Source organism: Chiloscyllium plagiosum, unplaced genomic scaffold (assembly GCF_037043375.1).
Source record: "Chiloscyllium plagiosum isolate Xiang-an unplaced genomic scaffold, Cpla_swu_hap1 HiC_scaffold_37, whole genome shotgun sequence".
Taxonomy (NCBI): domain Eukaryota; kingdom Metazoa; phylum Chordata; class Chondrichthyes; order Orectolobiformes; family Hemiscylliidae; genus Chiloscyllium; species Chiloscyllium plagiosum.
Window position 1 is genome coordinate 75,980,405 of NW_028270175.1, and position 15,845 is coordinate 75,996,249.

Below are 15,845 nucleotides of genomic sequence, written 5' to 3' on the forward strand. Positions count from 1 at the left end.
ATACTTGGTAGTGTGGATGAGCAGAGGGATCTTGGTGTCCATGTACACAGATCTCTGAAAGTTGCCACCCAGGTAAATAGTGCGGTGAGGAAGGCATATGGCGTACTGGCTTTTATTGGTAGAGGAATTGAGTTCCGGAGTCCTGAGGTCATGATGCAGTTGTATAAGACTCTGGTACGGCCGCATCTGGAATATTGTGTGCAGTTTTGGTCGCCATACTATAGGAAGGATGTGGAGGCATTGGAACGGGTGCAGAGGAGGTTTACCAGGATGTTGCCTGGTATGGAAGGAAAATCGTATGAGGAAAGACTGAGGCACTTGGGGCTGTTTTCACTAGAGAAAAGAAGGTTTAGGGGTGACTTGATTGAGGTGTACAAGATGATTAGGGGGTTAGATAGGGTCGACAGTATGAACCTTTTCCCGCGTATTGAGTCGGGTATTACAAGGGGGCATAGCTTTAAATTAAGGGGGGGGGGTAGATATAGGACAGATGTTAGGGGTAGGTTCTTCACTCAGTGAGTCGTTAGTTCATGGAATGCCCTGCCAGTAACAGTGGTGGACTCTCCCTCTTTATGGGCATTTAAGAGGGCATTGGATAGGTATATGGAGGATAGTGGGTTAGTGTAGTTTAGGTGGGCTTGGATCGGCGCAACATCGAGGGCCCAAGGGCCTGTACTGCGCTGTATTCTTCTATGTTCTATGTTCTATCTATATATTCAAATACAGATCCTTACATGCAATTTTCCGATCCAGGAGAAATCAACATCAACAAGAGATCTCAACGAGAAAAGCAGCTAAGGATCATGTATTGAAACTCCTAACCCTTCTGGGATCCCCAACAGCTTCTGAATGCTGCAGCTAAAAAACAAACCCCCTGGTCGGTGAGAGCTGGCAACTGCCCTTCGATTGTTACCACCATTTAATGAAACGTTCACTTTAAAGGCCTCCTCAGTTATTTACGTAAACTGTGTTCCGACAGCAGTTCTGCATCTCTGCCTTTATAACCTCTCTTCAAAAACAACCTAAGAGAAAATTACCTCTTTACAGTGATAAGTATACTCACAACTCCTCCTTTAATAAAATGATCCATCAATATACAAAGATGGATTAATTTTAGACTTCCTAATCGTCCTCAATTAGTAGACTGAAATGCATATACAGGTAAAAACAATGACTGCAGATGCTGGAAACCAGATTCAGAATTAGTGGTGCTGGAAGAGCACAGCAGTTCAGGCAGCATCCGAGGAACAGTAAAGTCGACGTTTCGGGCAAAAGCCCTTCATCAGGAATACAGGCAGAGAGCCTGAAGGGTGGAGAGATAAGTGAGAAGAGAGTGAGAGTGGGGAGAAAGTAGCATAAAGTACAATAGGTGAGTGGGGAAGGGAATGAAGGTGATAGGTCGGGAGGAGGGTGGAGTGCATAGGTGGAAAAGAAGATAAGCAGGTAGGCCAAGTAATGGGGACAGTGCTGAGCTGGAAGTTTTGAAGTGGGGTGAGATGGGCGAAGGGGAAATGTGGAAAATGTTCAAGTCCACATCGATGCCCTGGGATTGAAGTGCTCTTCGGCGAAAAATGAGTCGTTCATCCTCCAGGCTTCTGGTGATGAGGGAGCGGCGGTGAAGAAGGCGCAAGACCTCCAAGTCCTCGGCAGAGTGGGAGGTGGAGGTGAAATGTTGGATCACAGGGCGGTGTGGTTGATTGATGCGGGTGTCCCGGAGATGTTCCCTGAAGAGCTCTACTAGGAGATGTCCAGACTCCCCATTGTCGAGGAGACCGTTTGTCGAAGGCTCCTATAGGGCCTTGGATGGAGGTGTAAGAGGAGGTGTGAGCGCAAGGTTTGCAATTCCTGCAGTGGTAGGGAAAGGTGGCAGGATGGGAGGGTGGGTTGTAGCGGGGCGTGGACCTCACCAGGTAGTCACGGAGGGAACGGTCTTTGTGGAAGGCGGAAAGGAGTGGGGAGGGAAATATTTCCCTGGTGGTGGGGTCCGTTGGGAGGTGGCTGAAATGTCGGTGGATAATTTGGATTATGCGAAGGTTGCTAGGGTGGCAGGTGAGCACCAGGGGCGTTCTGTGCTTGTTACGGTTGGAGGGGTGAGGTCTGATTGAGGAGGTGCGGGATGTGGACGAGATGCGTTGGAGGGCATCTCTAACCACGTGGGAAGGGAAATTGCGGTCTCTAAAAAAGAAGGCTATCTGGTGTGTTCTGTGGTGGAACTGGTCCTCCTGGGAGCAGATACGGCGGAGGAATTGGGAATACCGGATGGCATTTTTGCAGGAGGTAGTGTGTGAAGAGGTGTAGTCCAGGTAGCTGTGGGTGTCAGTGGGTTTGTAAAAAATGTCGGTGTCAAGTCGGTCGTCATCAATGGAGATGGAGAGGTCCTCTAAGGGAAGGGAGGTGTCAGAGATGGTCCAGGTAAATTTAAGGTCAGGGTAGAATGTGTTGGTAAATTTGATGAATTGCTCAACCTCCTCGCGGGAGCACGAGGTGGTACCAATGCCGTCATCAATGTAGCGGAGGAAGAGGTGCATATATATATTACATTGACTCTGAGCATACAAATGTTTACAACTAGATTCGATTTCAGTCATTTTACTCCTGCCACAGAATGCCTTTGTCTTTCTTCATCCAAGTCTCCACAACGTGTCAAAACTTAGGTTTTCTCACCCTGTCACCTATATAATTTCAGATTGAATGACAGCAATAATAAGCTCAATTGAAACAGACTGGTATTCTTTTCCCTAAACTTCTCCAAAAAACTTTAAGGAGTCACAATCAGTGACAAAGATTTGTCTCAGGTATGTTATTCGCAATTTAAATGCTGAAATGTTGTAATGCCAACGCCAAGCTCAAGGCCTCCTTCCCCATGTGGAATAAATCTGCTGATGTTTCCACTGGACACTCCAACCACACGTTACATAATAGAGCACTTCTCATCTCTCCAATATTCCCTCTGAATGACATAGCTCCTCATGTCTCAGCATAAAAGAATTACATACTTCTGTATGTCTTAATGCTGTAACATCTTTACATGTTAGACATGGCCTATGCCAATGAACCTTACTCTCACAGGTATATGTTTTAAGAAGATCTCACACATTCTTCTCAATCCCTCACAGAAACCAAGCTTTGATTTCCGAACTCAATCATCATCATCAGCCATTTCAGCTTCTAATCTTGCCGTTTTAACTCTCTGCTGTTCCACACGAGTTCTCACGACTGCAGGAAGTGAATTGTTGAGCTTCTCCAAAATAAGAATCTCTCTAACAGTGTCATAGCTTTGCTCTGTTTTTAATACCCTTACCCACCTTTCAAAATTACTTTGTTTGATTCTTTCAAACTCAATGTGCGTTTAACCAGGGACGCTATTTTAGATTCCTGAAACACTGTCTGTCGGCTTCTGGCCCAAGCTCATATGCACTTCAGATGGCTTTCTTCACCTCCTCATACTGGCCAGATACCTCATCCGATAGGGATGCAAATAACTATCAGCTTTGTTTGAATCAACTAAATCCACATGTTCACTGGGCACTGCATTTGTTAGCCACTTTCTCAAATGAAATTAAAAAGTCTCCCCCATCATTCTCACCAAATTTAAATAATACCTGGATGTATTTAAACAGATCCCCATCAAGCCTTTGGCTACTTTCGGATTGCTCATCATCACTATCCTCCTCATCCAGCCTACTGTCTACCTTCATCACCACCTTCTATGTCAACCTTCCTCTCTAATTACTAACTTTTGAAATTGAAACTCTCTGCTTTTCTTCTTTCTTTTTCTCTCTTTCTTCTTCATTTTCTGTTCTTGTATTACTACGCTTTATCATAATTCAAACTGTTTCAATTCCTTCTCATGTTCAAGGTGCCTCATTTGAAATTGAATTTCGCCATTTCCAAAGACTCTGATGGCGCTTCCACCAAATGTAATTGCAGAGCTATACCTGTAGTTATCTCTGATTTTCGCACAGACAAACGCAACCCCAACTCCAGCTTGTCTGCCAATTCCTACAGCTTTGTCTTCATTACCTTTTGTAAAACGACCAACTTCACTTCGTCCACACCCAGAGAACTCTCAGTGACTGAAAGAATCTTTATACACAAAACACTGTTTAAACTCAACATCCGGAACAGCTACCATACGCGACGTTGAACCCAATTGACTGTTGGTGCGTACTCTCCAGTGTCTGCATGAGCTTATTCTGGATTCGCTGATTTCATCCCACAATCCAAAGATGTGCATGACAGGTGCATTGGCCATCCTAAATTATTTGTAGTTTTCAGGGATGTGTGGGTTAGGAGTTTTTGTCGGAGTAAATATGTAATAACACGGTCGAGGTTTGGATCTGGGTAGGTTACTCCTCGGAGGGTCGGTGTGGACTTGTTGGATGAATGGCCTGTTTGCACACTGTAGGGATTGTAATTCTAAACCCAATTTGGTGTTACCGATTTAGAACCAGACAAGAGTCCCCAGTTTGCTATAGACGAACCAGACTGCCTCAAACTAGTTTAAGGAGGTCGCTTGGATACAAACCTTTTCGTATTTTAAAGGTAGATGTGAAGTGGGTGTTCCAGATGTGATGCTACTCATCAAACCACTCACCATTAATTAAACCACAATATATTTAAACACTCTAATGAAAAGCCATACAAAATGAAGAGTATTTTAGAATAACTTAACTATTGGAAACCTTAACCGAATAATGGATTCAGTACCTTCTACAAATGAACTGTTCCAATATACTAACATCACCTAAACACACTCCACGGTAAAAAAAGGAGCATTCAGACATACAGTTCTCCAATCCAGGAGGAAACAGCATCAAGTGAAGCTTCAGAGAGAGTAGCAGCGAGGGATAATTTACTAAAACTTCCAACCCTTCTGGGACACAAGCATCTGGTGACTTACAGCTGTAAGGAAAAAAAAAACTAGAAAGCCTGGTCTGTGCGAGCTGGCCATTGTTACTACTATTTATTAAAAACCCTAAAAGTCTCGTAAGTTATTTACTTGAGCCGTTTTCAGTAGGCAGTTTGGCCTTTAAGACCTCTTGTTAAAAAAAAAGAGAAAATAATCTTTTGTTTTAAAAAGTGACAGCATTGTCACACATTTTAGATGCCTGGTCCTTTACTCTCGAGGCTTCCTCGTGTTACTGCTCGCAAGGTCACCTGAGAGGGACAAACACAGGCACAGACCAAGTTACAAGGATGTGTCTCATGACTTCTGAAACACCCCTGTCCATGGCCATTACATGGGACATACCGGGAAGTGAACAACAGCCTGACACACACCATTTCACTGTTTCAAGAGCTATACATTGCCAGCACTCGATCCACGAGGGATACAAAACCCAAGGCCAGGGAAAGATACAGACGGACCAGAGAGATTCACATTAAAGACAAAAACAGGCAGTTAATTAACTGGGAGGAGGTTGTGGAAATATAGGGAAAAAAGACAGAGCAGTGGGACTGACTGGAGAAGTAAGATCTTCGAGAGTAAAATTACAAGAATGGGAACATTGAATAAAGGCATTGTCAGATCAGCTGAAATGGTTTGTTATATCAAATTCTGAATCTGCTTGACAGAACACCACAAATAACATAAACTGGGACATGATGACAGCCAAGCATGGAGAGCTGTGCAGACCATGCCAGTGTGTTGCTCAGTAAACTGCACTATCTGCCCAGCATGGAGAGCATTGCAAAATTTACGATCATATGCTAACTATACTCGCATCAGATTACTATCTCCAATGGGAAGGTTTGCTCGCTCTGTGTGTGTGTGTATTCATCAGAGAGTTGGAGAGAGTGCGTGCTTAAATAACAAAGGCAAAGATACAATATATTGTGGTTCTCCGCTGAAACTGAGTAGGTCAACATAGAGACCCATGAGTAACACTACCAGAGCAGAGGGAGACAGTAATTGAATACCTTCATTGATGTAGTTAGTAGTGGTCTGTAGAGTTTCAACACGTACAATAATAGTGGCCAGAACTGTAGAATATATGAAAGAAAAGTAATACAGTCATAACTGGTTTATTGAAAAAAAACTGGACAGTGACACTTAAAAGGAACACCAACGATAGCCTGGAAGGGATAATAAAAATATTGAATAATGCGAAGAGCATAATAGATCTGCAATGATAATGACCACCAATAAAGTGCAGAAAGATACCAAACATAATTGGATAAACTCCGGTCTATTTTTGAAACATTCCAGTCTAATGTTCCCAGATTCTAATCCATTTTTGTAACATTCCAGTCCAATATTGTCAGAGTCTGATCCATGTTTGGAACATTCCAGTCTAAGATTCGGATCTCTCCTCCCCCTCTCTCTGGATCTGCTGATCCCTGTCAGTGCTGTCGGCGATGGTCCCGCTCATGTTATGGAATAACACATTGAATGGCGCCCATTTATCGTTAAAAGATGGAAATCCTCCACTAGGATAATTAGAATCCATGAAGACTGGCATTAATCACAGTCACTGAACAAATAGGATCAGTTTACCAGTTCCATACATCACTTTTCTTATCACTATAAAAGGGAAGATTTACTGGTTTTGGATGGAATGGCCCATAAATCTTTCAATGTTTTAATCATTTTTTTTCTTGCATACGAGAGTATTAACAGGACACTGCAGGGGTCTATATATTTTCCACTCTGTTTAGGAATGGAAGCAATTATAAAATAACAGATCGGCTACATAACAAAAGTCGGGTGGGCAAGGCCATTCAGTCCACATTAGCCTATTGCTACTTGAAAAAGTGGAATGCTAGAACATTAGAACATTTTGCAAACAAAATCATTCAAAATAAAAGGATTTGTCACTGCAGCTGTATGAGGTGTTACTGAGAGGGCACCTGGAGTACATTGGGTTATTTGTGTTTCGGTAAATGAGAAGGGATGGACCTTCATCAGATACAGTTTAACGGCTGCTCATAATCCAGGGATTACTGTGTCATTTAATGTCTCGTGGCTGTTATACAGGGACAGGAGGAACATATTCAGCCTCTCGAGCCTGTTACGGAGGGGCAGGAAATGTTTATTTAACATTTCAAGTCTGTTACATATAAATATTAGTTTTAAACTAGTTGTGAAATAGGAAAGACCTGATGTAAACCTTAAAGTTCTAACTTTAAATAAGGCCAATTTTGAAAGTGTTAGGCGAGCCCTGTGAATGGCTGATTGCGATATGCTGTTCACAGGTAAAGGGATGTTTGGAAAATGCAAGGCCATCAAAACTTGGATCCAAAGAGTCCAGAGCCAACGTGTTCCTATTAGTGAGATGGGCAGGGCTGTGGGTGCAGTGAGTGCTGGATGGCTAGATATATTGATGCTCTAGTCAAGGTAAGGAAGGAGGAATATGTCAGGTAAACAGAGCTGAAATCAAGTGAATCCCCAGAGGAGTATAAGGGCAGTAAGTGTATAGTCAATGGTGAAATCGGGCCAGAAAAATGTGGACACGAGTTGGCTTTAGAAATAGGGTTAACGAGGTATTGACGAATCTCTACAAATCTTTTAGTGGCAAAAGATTAACTAGGGAGAAAATGGGGCACCTTAAAGATCAGTAAGGCTACCTATGTGTGGAACCACAAGAGATGGGAAAGATATAAACAAGTATTTCTCCTCAGTATTTAATGTGGAGGATGTTACAAGAGTGAGAGAATGAAGAAGTGTATAGTGATATCTAGAAAAGTATCTATATTACAAGGAGATGTTGGACATTGGAAAACACATAAAGGTACACAAATCCCTGGGACCTGATCAGTTGTATCCCAGAAGATTGTGGGAAGCTAGGAAAGAGATTGCTCCGACTTTTGCTGATATATCAGTATTATTAATTTCCACAGGTGAGGCATCAAAAGACTGGGGAGCTGCTAACATCGTGTCATCATTTAAGAAATGATAGAAAAACCAGGTGACTATAGACTGGTGAGCCTGACGTCAATGGTGACTAAATTGTTGGAGGGGACTTTGAGGGAAAAGATGTATATACACTTGGAAAGACAAGGACTGAAGAGTGCTTTGTACATTGGACATCACGTCTCACTGACTCGCTGGAATTTTGTGACGAAGTGATGAAGATGATTGATGAAGGCAGGACAGTGGATGTTGTCTTTATGGAATTCAGTAAGACAAGCAAAATGTTCTACATGGTAGACTGGTTAGCAAGGTTAGACTGCTTGGGATCCAGGGAGAGCTCGCCTGTTAAATCCAACATTTTCTTGAATATTGGAGACAGGCCGTGACAGTGGGGATTTGTTCATTGAACTTGGAGACCTGTGACCAGTCGTGTGCCACAAAAGTCAATAGTGAGTCCACTGCCTCTTGTAATTTGTACAAATCATTTGCATTTGAGTACATGAAGTATGGTCAGTAAGTGTGTAGATAATTCCATATTTGGTGGTATAGTCGACAGTGAAGAATATCTCAGAACAAAGTGGAAACTTGATTAGGTGAGTCAAGGGGTGGCAGATGGAGTTCAATTTAGATAAATGTGAGGTGTTGCATTTTGGCAAGACAAATCAGGGCAAGACATGTAGGTAGTGTCCAGTCGAAAGTTGCCAATCAAAGAGAACTCCATTGAAATTATAGAATCCCTACAGTGAAGAAACAGGATTTTCGGCGCATCGAGGCCATACCAACTCTCTAAACAGTATCCCAATGGACAAACCCATACCCTATCCCTCTGAGCCTGCATTTCTCGTGGCTAATCCACTTCGGCTACACATCCCAGGGGACTTGGGGCAATTTAGCATGGCCAAGCTACACTTGCCTGTATATCTTTGTACTGTGGGAGGAAAACGTAGCATCTGGAGGAAACTCACGCAGACACGGGAAGAATGTGCAAACTCCACACAGGCAGTCATTCGAGGATAGAATTAAACCCAGCTCGCTGCGCTCTGAAGCAGCAATGCTAGTCACTGAGCTACTGTGTCACCTTGTGGTGCAGGTTCTCCGTTCCTTGAAAGTGCCGTCACAGGTAGACAGCGCAGTGAAGGAGGCAATTGGTGATCTTCCCTTTATTGGTACATGCTTTGAGTCTATGCGTTTGCATGACATGTTGCATCTGTACAGGACATTGGTTTGGCCACATTTGTAATACTGCCTTTAATTCTGGTCACCCTGCTGTCAGGAAGAAGTTGTCAAACTTGAAAGGGTGCAGAAGAGATTTAAAAGAATGTTGCAGGTGTTGGAGGGTTAGAGTTACAGGGAGACTTTGAATAGGCTGGGACTATTTTCAAGTGTTGAGGCTGAGGGATGATCTTAAAGAGGTTTATAAACTCATGAGGGGCATAGATAAGGTAAACAGTCAACGTCTTTTCCCCAGCATAGGCAAGTCGAAAATTACAGGACAAAGGTTTAAGGTGAGAGGAGAAAGATTTATAAAGGGAAATGAGATACAACACTTTCAAAGATAGACTGCTGTGAATGGATTGAGCACCCAAAAGAGGTGGTGGAGGAAGACACAGTTACACCATTTAAAAGGCATTTGAATGGATACGTGCATGGGAAGTGTTTAGAGGAATATGGGCCAAGTGCTGGCAAGGGGGACGAGATACATTTAGGATATTTGGTCAGAATGGACGACTGGATCGAAGGCACTTTTTCCATGCTGTACATCACTGAGACTCTGTTGACTCTTGAGTGTATAACAGGGGAACAGGAATAGGCTATTCAGGTTCTGAATTCTGTCAGTCAGTTTGTTTGATCAATTGCTGAGAGTCAAATACAAAAATGCATCATTCAGATTTTGGTGGTGTTTTACAGAAACAGGGGAAAGGCTTTTAGTCAAGAGAAGCTGCAAGGAATCTGAAGAGGCCATTCAGGCCCTCAATTCAATTCCACAGGAGCACCAGGTCAGCACAGAGCTCTTGGAGCTTATTAGTCAGTAGCAAGAGGAGGACATCTATTTTCACAAACTTGGGATCAGGAGGCATCACTCAGTTGCTCAACTGGGAAACAGGAACAGGAGGCAGTCATTCAACTGCTCGAGACTGGGATAGAGGAACAGGAGGGAGTCACTCAACTGCTCGAGACTGGAACACAGGAACAGGAGGGAGTCATTCAACCGATCGAGACTTGGACACAGGAACAGTGGCTGTCATTCAAATACTCGAGACTGGGTCACAGGAACAGGAGGGAGTCACTCAACTGCTCAAGACTGGGACACAGGAACAGGAGGGAGTCACTCAAATGCTCGAGATGAGGACACAGGAACAGAAGGTGGTCATTCAACCGCTCGAGACTGGGACACAGGAACAGGAGGCAGTCATTCAACTGCTCGAAACGAGGGCACAGGGAAATCTGGAGGCTAGTGAGGCCCGAGGATCCTGTTACGCAGGAACAGAAGGAGGTGACTCACTCCCCACCAGTATGGGACACTGGGAGAGAAGGGGAGTTTGCCTGTTACAAACAGAAATAGATGAATACGTTGCATTCGTGGTCCACAACCCTGCCCCGCCATTCACTCAGACCACGGCCGATCTGATTGTGATTTCCTCATTCCATTTTACGGAGACTGTCCTCTCTGCAGCCTCTGCTCTATCTGTTGGTCATGTTGCAGACCCAGATGCAGTAACAACAGTCACTATGACTCATCCAGAGGGATGTGTCTAACCAGATGAGTCAGGATTTTAAGAGTCCAATCACAAGAATTAAAACACAAAATAAAGGCATAGCCAGATGTTTAGTTCTCTTACATTCGCAATCCAACTCACGTAACCAGCCCATCCATTGTACGTTCAGGATGGAGCATTGTGTAGGTCCAGCGAGCGTACTGCTGAATGCAACCCAGCAATGTCCAGAATGGAACTCTGTGCAGCCCACACCAATGCTTGATCTATAATCCTGGGCTAAATGTCCAGCGTGAGGAGCTGTGTAGTCCGCACTGGTTCATTCATATCTAACCCCAGGCTTTTGCATTGTTCGTTAACACTGTGTTAGATCACTGCCCAGTGTGGGGAAATTTGCAGGCGATGCTGGCAGTGACAGGATGTGCAGCTCCCAACCATTTCCAGCTCTATATCTCCACTGTGCCTTGACAAGGGCCGCTGTGGGTGTGAAAATCATTGCAAAAGAAGATGTAAATGGAAGCAGTTTAAATACCAATAGTTCCGATTCAGGCGCATACCACTCCAGTATTTAAAGATGAAATAACTGAGATAATGTCCAGTGTGATTTTGTGGATGGTGCAAAGCAGTAAGAGGGGCATGGTGATGTTATAGTGGTTGCACTATAAGCCTCCAAATAATCAATGCGAATTGGAGAAACAAATATGCAGGGAGACTGGGGAGACTTGCAGGAACAATAGGATTGTCATAATAGGTGATTTTAATTATACTAACGTAGACTGGGACTTCCAGAGGGTTAAGGACTTTGATGGAATGACATTTGTTAAGTGTATTCAGGAAAGTTTCCATAAGCAGCACATAGAGGGTCTTACTCGGGAAGGGACAAACTCGACCTACTGTTGGGGCATAGGGCAGGATAGGTGACGGAGGTAAAATGGGGGAGCATTTTGGGACCAGTTACTAGAATTGTATGAAGCTTAAAATAGTTATGGGAGGGACAGAATTGGTGCACAGATTCAAGTTCTAAATTGGGGCGAGGCGAATTTGTTGGAATTAGACAGGGACTTGCAAAGGTTGATTGGAGTAGCTTGTTTCTAGTCAAAAGGATCTCTGGTAAGTGGGAGGCCTTTAAAAGTCAAGGTCTATATGTTCCTGTGAAGGTGAAGTGAAAGTGAGGCAGGAAGAGAGAATCCTGGATGAGAAGAGAAAATCAGGCTCTGGCTAGCAAAAGAAGAGGTGTGGCTCAGGTTCAGGCAGCTGGAATCAATGGAATCGCTGGAGAGACACAAGGGATACAGGAGTTTACTGAAGAAGGAAATCAGGAGGGCGAAAAGGGGGTATGAGATAGCCTTTGCTGAGAAAATTAGGGTGGATACAAAGATATGTTTTCTGTATATTAAAGAAATAGAACGACTAGAGAGAAAATAGGGCGCCTTAACATCGAAAGTGGGCATTCATGTATAAAACCACAAGAGATGGGCGAGGTCCTCAAATTCCCCTCTGTGTTTACCATGAAGAAAGACATGAAGATCTGTGACCTTTGGGGGGGGGGGGGGGGGGGGTGGTTAGTTCTTATATCTTGTACCGTTCATATCACAGTGGAGGTGCTGTTGGACATATTAGAATGCATAAAGTCAGATAAATCTCTTGGTCCTGACCAGATATATCCAAGAACACTACAAGAGGCTAGAGAAGACAGGTCAGGGGCCAAGGTCCTGGAAGACTGGGCAGTATTAAGTGTAGGGCCCTTATTCAAGAAGGGCTGCAAAGAAGAGCCTCGGAAATATAGACCAGTAAGCTTCACATCTGTTTTCGGTCAACCACTTGAGAAGATTCTGAGAGATAATACATGCATGCATTTGGAAAGACAGAATTTGACTTAAACAGTCAGCATAACTATGTGCATGGCAGATCTTGCCTTACAAATTTTGTTCGAGGTTTTTGAGGAAGTGACCAGGAAGGTTGACGAGGGCAGTGTAGTGGATATACTCTATATGGATTTCAGTAAAGCCTTTGATCAGGTTCCACATGGTAGGCTGCTCGAGCAGGATAGATCGCATGGATTCCAAGATAATCTGTCAAATTAGCGATACAATTGGGTTGGCGTTAGGAAGCAAATGGCTATGGTGGAGGGATTCTTGTCGGACTGGAGGCCTGTGACTAGTGGAGTGCCTCAGGGGTCGGTACTGGGCCCACAGCTGTTTGTTATCTATATCAATGATTTGGACCAGAGTGCACAACGCAAGGTTAGTAAGTTTGCAGATGACACTAAAATAGGAGGCATCCAGTGAGGAACATTATCAGAAATTGGAGCAGTACCTTGATCGGCAGGGGAAGTGGGCTGAGAAATAGCATGTCGAGCTTAATATAGTCTTGCATTTTGGAAAGTCAAATCCAGGTAGGAGTTTAATGATGAATGAGAGTGCCTTCAGGAGTGTGGTGGAACAATAGGACATTAGAGATCAGGTCACGGTTGTCTGAAATTTGAGTCACAGATACACAGGACAGTGAATTAGGCTGTTGGCACACTGACCTTCATCAGCGCATTGAGTATAGAAGTTGGGACATTATGTTGGAATTGTACAGGGTGTTGGTAAGGCTGCAGTTGGAGCATTGGGTTCAGTTTTGTTCTCCTTGCTGTAGCAAGGATATTATTGCATTAGAAAGAGTGTAGTTTAAATTTCAGAGATGTTTCCTGAGATAAAGGGTTTAAGTTTAAAGGAGATTATGGACAGGTTAGAACTTATTTCTTTACAGCCTAGGAAACTGAAGGGGTTCTTATACAAGTGTTGATCTTATCAAATTATGAAAGACGTGCATAGGGGTGAATACTTCAAGTTTTTTCGCAAGGTTGGGGAATCGAGGACGAGAGGATATCCGTTAATGCTTCGAGACGAATAAAATAAAAATTAACCCGTAGGGGCAACTCTTTTACACAGATAATGGTACACATATGGACTGAGCTGTCAGTGGAAGTGGTTGAGGTGGGTACAAAAACAACATTGAAAAGACACTTGGACAAATTCAGATAGTAAAGGATTAGAGGATACAGAGCAAAGGCAGAGAAACTGGATGAGTGTGGATGGACATTTTGTTCGGCATGGAACATCTGGGCGGAAGGGCCTGTTTCTGCCTGTAGAACCGTATGACTGCAAATACGTATGTTTTGGGATAGAGACAGGGAGGGGGAGACCGAGAAAAAATGTCATGGAAAGATATGTTCACTAGCTTCAGAATGCTGAAATGAAGACATTTCGACAGTATCATGCAACACGGGTCAGTATTATGAATGAATGGTATATTAGTGTGAGTTTTTAGATTACTTACAGTGTGGAAACAGGCCCTTCGGCCCAATAAGTCCACACCGACCCGCCCATACATTTACCCCTTTTAACGTAACACTACGGGCAATTTTAGCATGGCCAATTCACCTAACCCGCACCAGAGCAAACCCACGCAGACACGGGGAGAACATGCAAACTCCACACAGTCAGTCGCCTGAGTCGGGAATTGAACCCGGGTCTCTGGCGTTGTGAGGCAGCAGTGCTAACCACTGTGCCACCGTGCCGCCGAGTTCAGGCGATGGAGAGTTTTGAATAAGCATTTGTCCTGCAGCTTTACAACTGGGAGGGAAGACTGCAGAGTCTTCGACACATTGAGCTGTATAAAACAGTAATTTGTCTCAATTTAATTTTCATTGAGTGTGACAGAGGCATTGTCTGGCCGAGGCTGAGCTAGTTTCCTGATGCTATCTTATCGAACTCACCTCATTAGCTACTTACCACACCCCATGGTGTCCCTCTCATTCAATACCAGCCCGATTCTCCCACCCATCATGACTGCAGGTACACACAGTCCCCCGGGAGCCCCTGGATATTCCGTGATCTCTAGCACTGGTGCCATCTTTAAAAGGCCAAGAGGCACACGGTTGAGCTTTCTCAGGTTGGTGCTGCCCTGCACAGATTAACCACGGTTTGTTGACAAAGCACGGCGGGCATAGTGGACGGGCTAGTACAGAGGGGGACCATTCCCTTCCCAGAGGGGGCCATACCACCAGATCCACCGAGCATGGTCTGTGCTCACCATCCAGCTCAGTGCAGTATCTGCGGTCTGAAGAAATACCCAGCAATACAGGTCACGCATCAATAACCTTCCCCATTCTGTCAGTGTCAGGGTCACCGTATTCTCTCTGTTCCCTCACAGTCACTGTATATCTGTTATATCACCGACCCCAAACAAGGCTCATGCTCCAACACGCTCACTGCAGCGCCTTCTCGCTCTTTCTCTCTCTCTCGTTTGCAATACCCCCCCACCCCCCCTCCCCCCCACCCCGCCGACTACAGTTATAGAATGTTCTGGAGAATGCCGATTATGGAAAATTCCAGATAATGTTCCAAATAATTTGATGGTTTTCTCAGCTCCATGTTACAGGAACTTTCACTCATTCAACTCCCTGGGTTCCTGTCACTGACCAGACGGCACTCAGGCACTTTTACCCCAGTTCTCTTCAAGCGCCTGTTCGAGGGCATTTCCCATGGAATGCACTCTCCTAACAATATATTCCATCAGCTATATACTTTCATGCAACGGTCAGCATGCTTTACACAGACCAAACAAAAATCTACTCTTATTTTGTTTTTCTTATAGATGTCCAATCACACTTAGTAATTCTGGTTATTTCACTTGACTCACCTTAATAATATTAAATCAAAGACAGCTTCTAAGCACTCCTTGTTATAAAATACAATTTCGAGCAGAGAACGTTTTTATCCTCAGCCGTTATCTTGACCGTTATCTGAATTGTACACTTTTCATTGTAATGAAAGTTTCTCTTGCCCTTTGCCTGTGACTGTTTCTGTCTGTAACAGTTGCTCTGTCGTCCCTCAGTTGGCTGGACGGCAGGTTTGTGATGTAGAGGGAGGCCAACTGCGCAGGTTCAGTTCCTCACACTGACTGAGGTTACCATGAAGGGGATACTCTCTCAACGTCACCCCATCACCCGAAATGTGGTGACCCTCACGGTTAACCAGTATGAGTGGTCTCTCTAATGAGAGTTCTTTGGGACTCTATTCTATCAATGTTAGCATTTTAATTTAAAAAATAGTAATTTTATTGAAAAAGAGATTTTTAATATTATAATAACCCAATAACAACACAACTCAAATAACTGATCAAAATTACACTCATGTGCATGTACATACAAAATAAGTTAAAAACACTAAGTAGACAGAGAAAAAACAAAAACAAACAATAAATAATGAATAAATAGTACAGCTCAG